Consider the following 9,131-nt stretch of genomic DNA (forward strand, 5'->3'; position numbering starts at 1 on the left):
TCCAGGATTGCCAAAGGAGACTCCATATGCTCTTTGGGTCGCCTGATCTACCATTCTGGAAATGTGATAAAGCATTAAATCAGAAAGATATATTGTTTGCTAATGACCCCACTATAGTTTTGTGTGGCACAATTACCCAAGAGTGTGGCTAAGTTTTTATTAAAGAGGACCTGTCCTTGTCTAAGCTCCAAACTATGTCAGCTAGGTGATCTTTGCCAGAACTTTGTGAAGGGGAGTCAGCAGGATGAGTGGGCTCCTGAGCTCCGAGATCTTTCTCTTGCTCCAAGAAACCCAGACCTGCTCTGAATCTAGTTTGTCTAACCCTCACTCTTTTCCTTTCAGTCCTGCAAACCACCTATGCCAGCCCAGAAAGCTATCCCCGTTTCCCAAATAGATTATGCTTGTGTTTGTGTGGTTTTTCTGTTTTCTCAAGTCTTCAGAGTCATTTTATAGCAACTCCTAATCAAACTTACAGTCTTGAAGTTGTGCCCAGGCAAGAATAGTCCTACTGATACCCTCTACCAATAATTCATATATTAGATTTCTTAAAAATAACAAACAAACCTGATTTTAAGCCCCATGATCATTTCTCTACTGGCAAACCAGTGAGTGAGTGCATTGGAGTGGAATTCATCAGGATTACAATAGACACACAGGTTTCAAACACAGAACCCACAGGGTACTTCAACAGGTAACTTGTAAGCATGTGTCAGAGTATTAGAGAACTAATAGCAAGCACACACACACACACACACACACACACACACACACACCTCTATCCCAACCAGGGGTCTGGACTCTAGGGTCTAGTGTAAGGCACAGAAAACCAAGCATTCCATTCCCACAAGGTGTTAGTGTTGGGTTGGGTTGGGGTGGGGGTGGGCCCAGGAGGATATCTGACCTGGTCAAAAGGTCCAAGAAGGTTCTTCCAGGAGATAATGTCCAGGAATAACTACAAGGTCAGCAGAGTTAAGGAGGTTAACACTATTGTGGTGTTCCTTCGGGGCTCTCACAGTACTCTTCACTTGTTAAGTATCTGAAAAACCCTCACTTCCAGTTAAAGCATGCCAGTACCATGAATCAGTAGCTTGCCTTGCCTCTCACAGATGTCCTCAGCAAGGAGACCAGCACGTTATATATGGCAAAGGGATTCTGAACAACCATGTTAACTTGGTACTCGCATTTTAGCTGACCCTGTTTCAAACATCACATTAATCATGGCTTCCCTTTTTTTATATCAACCACAAAACATTCCTTTGCCATCCCTCTGCTGAGAGTACTGTATACTTGCGCACCTTTGTCACAGTTGCCTGGCCTGTCACCTATGAGGTTAACCTCCTGGAGCTCCTGCAGCTCTGATTGACGTCCATATATGACTTGTGGGGTCACTGGCTGTCTTGCTTCAGTCCCCTTGCCAAGAGGCCTGCTGGGAGGTGGGCAGAGAAGAAAAAAAAGAAAGTCTGATTTTATTAGAGATGATTTTTCCATGGAGGGATAGTTTTTCTGTTCTGCTTTTTCTTTTCCATCACCTGTTCCAAACTCCATGATCTCAGGAGTAGACACTAGTTGTCTCAGAGGGCTGGAGGAGGCAAAGGAGGGTCTAAGGAAATGATGACTGCCAATCCTGCCAACACTACTTTCATTTTTGTGCACCTATTAGGCACATTGAAAGCTCACTGAGTACATTCTAAAAATAATCCCCCTTAATCCCCAAAGAACCTTAGGAGGTGGATACTATTATTATGCCCATTATACAGATGAGAGAAATGGGCTTTGAAAGGTTGATTTTTATAGTCTAATAACACAGCTGCGAATTAGGGTGTGTAGAGACTTGGAGCCAGCCACTCTCAGGAAGAACATCTCCACAGCTCCAGCTTGCTTGTTTTGAATGTACTGTATTAGTGTACAGTTGGGGTCCTTGGTGTGAACTTCTTGGGGCCCTATCATACTATCCATACAGTGATGATCTTGCGTGTGTAAATAAAATTTCTCCTCCTCCTCTTCCTTCTTTTCTTTCTTTCTTTCTTTCTTTCTTTCTTTCTTTCTTTCTTTCTTTCTTTCTTTCTTTCTTTCTTTCCTTTCTTTCTTCCTTTCTTTCCCTTCCTTCCTTCCTTCCTTCCTTTCTTTTTTTTTGAGACAGAGTTTTATTGTGTAGCCCAGGCTCACCCAGAACTCTCTCTATAGATCAGAGTGCCCTCAAACTCTAGATTCTGTAGCTTCCACCTTTTGAGTGCTGGCATTATTGGCACGAGCTCAATATAAGCTTTTATTTTTTTTTGTCTGCTTTTTTTTTTTTCTTTTCTTTTCTTTTCTTCTTAGGTGAACTGAATCTTAGGCATCCCCACTCCACACAGAGTTGTAATTCTACTTCCTTTAGTTATGGTTTGTGCAGTGTTTCCCCACATCCCGGGAATAATCTTTCCCAATCGCAGTGGGAAAAGACCCTGGCAAGTTTTCTTCAAATGTCCACCTGCTGTGCCAAGACCTTACAGACTTAGAGCCATGTGGGGGTGCGGGAGCTTTCTACAGCCGCGCCTTGAGTGAGTTCTCTGGGCACCTCATCCACAGCCCTGATAGCGGTTGGGCAGTTGCCTCTCTGCCCCCACAGATGGGCATGTTCCCAGGTGAATTCAGATCTATGGTCTTGCTCTGAGTAGGTGGACCCCTTGGGCAGAGGTCTAGCTCTGAAGTGAAAAGACATGCATTGTTCATAGTTCCAGATTTATTCATTGCCAAGGTGATTTCTAACATTTTAGAAAGCCATCTTTTTTCCCCAGCAAGATCATGAGATTGTAGTATGGATTGTGGCTCATGCTTTCAGTGAGAAATCATTTAATCTTACTTTCTCATTTCCCAGAAGAGGAAATGGAGGCCTAGGAACCATTAGATGTTTAATGAAGCTCATGGCTTTGGATGTGCTCTGTATCATTTAGGGACACTACTGCTTGCAGAAGCTAATCAAGAATTCCCAAAGATCCCCTAAGAAGGGGGTTTGGGTTACTGGGTTGTGTGGCTACAGCCCCAGCAGCTGTGAGAGAGGGATGACTTGAGTCTCATAAACCTTGGTTATCAAGCAGGTTCGAGGATAATTCAGTGCATCCGTCCCTTGTATAAATGACATTTCTACTTGCTGAATATCTTAACAAGAATCTCTAGAAGGACGGAATCTTCAGGGGCAGGAGATGTAGATAAATGGTGAAATACTTGCTTAACATTTGGAAAGCCGTGAATTCACACACACACACACACACACACACACACACACACACACACAGTGACGGGGAGTGTTTGGGGGAATGAGTAGCACTCCCCAGTCCTGAGTATGCTCATAAGGAGGCTAGAAAATAGGGTGCCACATGGTGACATTGCAATATGATTCTTAGGTGGCTGGGGTTGGAGAGATTGGTCCATTCACTCTCAAATTCTTAAAACCACTGTAAGTTGGGGCTCAGTCCTGGGCCCAGAGCTGTTTCTCCACATTTGTTTTTAAGTGGGGGTGAACTGCCTTTGCCCAGATCACTAGAGTCATTGACAGTCACTGGACTTTCCAGCCGGCAGAAGTCTGTCATGCTGGAAACTATCTCCAGGGAGGAAAACACAGTCCTTCTGGAGCCCTGTGGTTTGGTTTCCTTAGACTCAGGCTGTCCTTCCAAACTTCCTCCTTGGGGCAGTGCTAATTCTTTCCTTCATTGTAAGTCATCAGTGGACATGAGTAGGATGCTCATGAATCGACTGAACATTTAGTGAACACACACCACAGAACTGTTCTTAAGTGGCACTAAGGTGGACCGGGCAGGGACTCCATTTTTTTTAAGCTGTGGATGTCCAGATAGTGCTATTCATCAGATCACTGGCCCCATCTTCTCTCCCTAAACACAGGGTGCTGTTACAGCCTTGTTTTCCAGACAGTCTGGTTGTGTTTGAGAGTCTGCATCTCTCACAGGTCCTGTCTTCCCAGAGAGTTGCTCTGGGGACCAGGCTTGCCAGGTTCCACCAACTTAGAGGGAAGTCCATGTAATGAGGCTAAACCAGCAGTCGCTAGGGATGGCCGTGAGTCCACATAGGGTGTCTCAAAAGTCTGTGTGACTTCCACCCTAAGCCTTCGTTCACCCTTTTCACTTTCATTATTTTCTCAGGCTACTCTGGAGTTTCCAAGACTAGCTGCCTGCCATGTGGTCTTGCAACAGATTGAATGCAGAGACAGCAGAAATGAGAACCCAGCTGTCTTCTATCAAAATTAAATGAAAGAAATTTGAAAAAAAAATAAAAGTGGAACAATGCCACAGTTCTCACTAAATTCTTTAAAAAAGTAGTTTTTGGAACAAGCCAACATTATATGTTAATTTGTAACAGAATTTTTTTTTAAATGAACTGATAAATACTAAAACCTTTCTCAGCATTACTTTCAATATAATTTATGTCAACAGTTATAATCCACCTGAATAAAAAGTTCTCTGGACTCTCTAGTAAATTTCAGGTGTGTGTGTGTGTGTGTGTGTGTGTGTGTGTGAGAGAGAGAGAGAGAGAGAGAGACAGAGAGAGAGGTGACTCTGAGCATGTGTGTGTGTCTATGGGCATGTGTGTGTTACTGGAGACTGAACTTAGAGGCTCATGTATTTTAGGCTAGTGTGTTATCTGCATGCTACGTTCTTAGCTAGGTTTTTACTTTTTGAGACAGGGTCCCACTAAGTTCACTTGGCTGCCCTTGCCTTTGTCATCTTCCTGCCTCAGCCTCCACAGTAACTGGGATTACAGGCCTGTACAATCAAGCATGGAGACTTTTCTGGAATTTTAAAAGAAAAGCTTAGAAACCACAGTCCAGTGTGGTGACAGCTGTTGGCCATGTAAGTGACTCAAATTAGAGCAGTCAGATTAGGTTAAGGAAGAATTTACATTCCCTGTCACGGGAGAACTTTCCCTGTTTTCTCCTCATGGACATGAAAGCCTTTGGACATGAGCACTGCTCATGGTAGCCTGTCGCAGCCATGAGTGTCAACACGGACATATTAGATAAAAGAGTGGTGTTAAATGGTTTAAATGTGGAAATGTCCCCTGTAGGCTTATGGGTTTAAACACTTAGTTTCCAGCTGGTGACATTGTTTTGACTCTTGACCATGGGGCCTAGCTGTCACATGTAGGCCAGTGGGCAAATCTAGGAGGTAATAGATTGGCCCCAGTTCTGCCCAGAATGTTTTGTTTCTTGGTCTGTTGACATGAAAGAACTCCAGCTACAGCCTCCCCAGTAGCACGAACTCTACCATACCTTTTCTATTACAATAGACTGGACCCTCTCAGTGAGCCCAAACAGATCCTTCCTCATTTAGATTTTTTTTTTTTTTTTTTTTGGTCAAGTCTTCTTTCACAGTGACAAAACTTGTGGGGAATGTTGAGGAAAGCCTTTTGGAGACCCATAGGGAATATCAATTGAAGCGGCAGTGACTCCTAAGACTCCTCGCAATGTCCTGATCCATTGCACAGAGTGGTGATCTGATAGGGACCCTAAGCACACCAGTAAGGTCTCAAAATGGATCCAAGACTAGGGTAGTGACTGCTTCCCCCTTCTTTTCAGGAGTATCCTAAAGTGACCTCCCCCCCCATCTCCCACATTTCCTTATAGTTGTACCAACCTGAATGATTGTTACTGGTGCTTGAGGCTAGCATGGGATGGTCTGGTGGGCCTTTCAGTCATTTAAAGGCTGTTACACTGGAGAATAAAGTTAGATCTGCACCTTTGAGTCTGGTCTCCGGAGTCTGATTCCCTGGATTCTGCATGGGCTCCATCGCCATGCACTCCCTTCCCCTCAGTTTCTGATTCCCACAGAAAGTAGTAACTAACACTAGAGAAAGAGAAATGATGGTGAAGTACTGAGGTATCATCAGCCCGCCCATGTTTCATTGTCTAAAACTACCCCATCTCTGCTTTTCCAGCAATGTGATGGAGTTACTCTCTCATCCCATTGTAGTTAGAGCCTCCACAGCTTCCCTTAGGCTCTCCCTAGCTGATGTGACACTTGGAAAGTGAGGATTGGTATGGCCGTATTGGTCCCAAATTTTGGGGAGATAGTTTACTGTTGTGTATAAGCTATAAACCACCATATTAGATGGGCTTTGGGAACCTCTCCAATGTCAAAGAATCACAGGAAGAAAGAAAAGGGCTGTGACAAGGAGGAAGTAGCAAGTGTGTAACACGTAGGCCTTACTACATGCAGATATATGTAAATATGTACATACACACATAAGATAGAGCTCGTGGATGGAATGAAAGACTGACTAGGAAATGTGGCTGCCATAGTGCTATAGTGCCATCATGCTTTTCTGTCTTCTGATACTGGGTTCCATCAGTGATAGTCTCTCCCCATCTCCAGCCCCCTCCCTCACACTTGCTCTAGAGATGTCTCCTTCGTATAGCAAACTGTCCCATATTTCTTGGGATGGATGAACTCATGGAAGGTTTGGTCCCTGCTTGGCAAGTGAAGGGCTTGATTTCACAGCCCTGGAACAGCAATGCTGCCGCACTGGAGGTTCATACGGCCCAACTTGAGAAGCAAGAGAGCATCATGGGGCAGAGTCCTTTACTGTCCCTCTGGATATGTTCCTGAGACTTTTGCTTTCTGATGACATTTGTGTAGGCTTTTGACTTGCTGCTCTTTTCAGAACTATCAAAGGATGTTGTAGGTAAATTGAGGTGGGATGAGGGAGATTGTAATGACAGTATAGTATCACCTTGGTACCTGTTCAAACTAGTCTTCTGACCTATTGAAACTGTTTCCTCCTCTGCTGGAAGTGAATTTGGTGTCTAGGGGCTGCCACCAAAGGCCCTAGCAATAGTACCCTGTGTCATGGATGAGCTGCAGGCATCTACATTTAAAGGTACCTCTTAGCATGGAAGTCACAGAAGCTGAAAAACCTTTACTTGGTTTTCATTTTCGTCTTGATAGGCAGTAAGTCTATCAAGAGGAAGCTGGAAATGAATCCAGGAATCTTAAAGAATGTTCTGGAATTTTCTCTAGCAAATTGCAAGAAAGACTTAAAAGTGTCTCTTGTTAGAAGGAGACTAAAGTTGAAGAGAAGCCACTTGAACTTTTCAAAACAAGACACAAAACACACTAGGCTCGGGATAAGACCCTGGAGAGAATTTATATTAAAGTTAGAATCATCAAAAAGAATTTAACCTTCCCGGTTCTGGAACAAAACCAAGGTTATATTCAGCAATATGGGAAGCCAGTTTAAGCCAGCAAAAGCGATGACCACATTTAGGATGGGCATCTATGTTCCTTTCACTCTATGTGTTTTTTGCATTAAAAATGTCTCTATAATTATTTCTACCATAGTCTAAAGATGCCATAAGGAATAGGAAAAACAAAACAAAACAAAAAACAAAAAAAACGTTTTCTAGTCTTCATTATTTACTTCTTTTACTGCTTTGCTCTCAGGGGTCCTTGAAGCCAAAGAGTGCCTGGTGGTGAATTAGAAGAAAACCACAGATAATTACTCTCTCAGCCTCCGGGGCACCATAAGCTGCTTTTCTTTGTAAGAATGCCGAGAAGTTGCCACAAAATTAAACCAATTAGGATAATAAGGAGAGAGGGAGAAGACTGAATTTATTTCCATCTGATTTAACGTATTAATTTTTCAGAGAAAAGGGATTTCCCTGCCACTGGCCTCTGTGTTTTAACCCATAAGCCCCTCAACTTCTGAAGACATGCCAGACATTTGATTCATCTCTTGTCTATGGGGTCAAAATCTCTGTTTTGGGAAAGAAAGTTTGAAGAATGGCAGTTAGTGAACAAGTTAGTCAATAATTTGTTTGAAGCCTCTACTATAGATACTCATGGTGGTACACACCTGTAATCAAACATTTGGGAAGTTGAGGCAGGAAGACTATCAGCTCAAGACCAGTCTGTTTTGCCTGGATACGTATATCCATATCCATGTGTGTCTGTGTGTGTGTACATGTGTGTGTACGTATATATGGTGTGTGTGTGTGTGTGTGTATGAGGATATATATGTGTGTGTATTTTATATGAATATACCTGTCTCAAGAAAAAACCAGATCAAACAAAACAAAGAAACATAAACAATTAGAGGAAAAGCTGGATATGAATATACAATTGTAATTTAGCACTGGGAGACCAGACCAGGAGGCTCATAAGTTTGAGGCCAGCCTAAGCTACATAGCAAATCCATGTCTCACAAATGTAGAAGGAAAGAAAAAAAAAAAAAGAAAAGAATAAATATTTTTCTATTTTCCCAGCATGTCTACACTGGGAGGATCCAGTGTGCATAAGGCAGAGATCCTGGCCTATAAAATATGAAATTCCAAAAGGCTAAAAAAGATAGTTAACACACAAGCAAATCCATCAACAGGATAATCAATAAGTGACTCAGTAAACAACAGAATAGAGAAAGGAGACAGAGGGCTGGAGAGATGGTTCATTGGTTAAGTGTACTGCCAGCTCTTCCAGAGGTCCTGAGTTCAATTCCCAGCAACCATATAATGGCTTATAATCATCTATACTGGGATCTGATGCCCTCTTCTGGTGTGCAGGTGTATGTGCAGATAGATTAAATAAATTAATCAATCTTAGAAAAAAAAAAAAAAAGAAAAGAAAAGAGAGAAAGGAGACAGAAATTGCTTCCCAGGCTGGGAATGTGGCTCAGTTAGTTAAGTGCTTGCCTAGCATGCCTGAAGCTTGGGGCTTGATTCCCAGCATAAACCAGGTATAGAGGCACACGCCTGTAGTCCCAGCATGTGGAATTTGATGTCACCCTTGTCTACACTGAGTGTGTTGGAGAGAAGCCTGCATAGCAAGGCAAGGCTGTGGAGGAAGGCAGTGATGTCTTATTGTCCTCTCTCTTTCCCACTTCACTGTGGCCTGTGGAGCCAACATCTTCCACACCCTTCTCTACCTGAACACCAGAAGCTCACCCTAGAGAAAACTGTCAGGGAGGAATTGGTCCAATCCTCATGCTTGCTGAGATGTCAGTTTTGATGAAACAAGAAACTACTGGCTTCTCCTTCCCTGGCCCATAACAAAGATGGCTTTAGAGCAGGTGCAGGGCTTGGCTCAAACACAGTGACCTTGCTGAGTCACTCATCTCTTCCTCCTGCAGCCAGTGGGAACATGTAT

General features: G+C 43.2%; 1 long non-coding RNA gene across 1 annotated transcript in view; it reads left to right on the forward strand.

The window, feature by feature from the left end:
- LOC132648088 (uncharacterized) overlaps window positions 1-4,450 on the forward strand; it is a 33,982-nt gene extending 29,532 nt beyond the window's left edge. The window contains exon 3 of the long non-coding RNA XR_009586466.1: window positions 4,137-4,450. This is a non-coding gene — a long non-coding RNA (uncharacterized LOC132648088). The remainder of the gene's footprint in view (window positions 1-4,136) is intronic.
- Window positions 4,451-9,131: the final 4,681 nt, after the last annotated feature.

This window comes from Meriones unguiculatus, chromosome 15, assembly GCF_030254825.1.
Source record: "Meriones unguiculatus strain TT.TT164.6M chromosome 15, Bangor_MerUng_6.1, whole genome shotgun sequence".
Lineage (NCBI taxonomy): Eukaryota > Metazoa > Chordata > Mammalia > Rodentia > Muridae > Meriones > Meriones unguiculatus.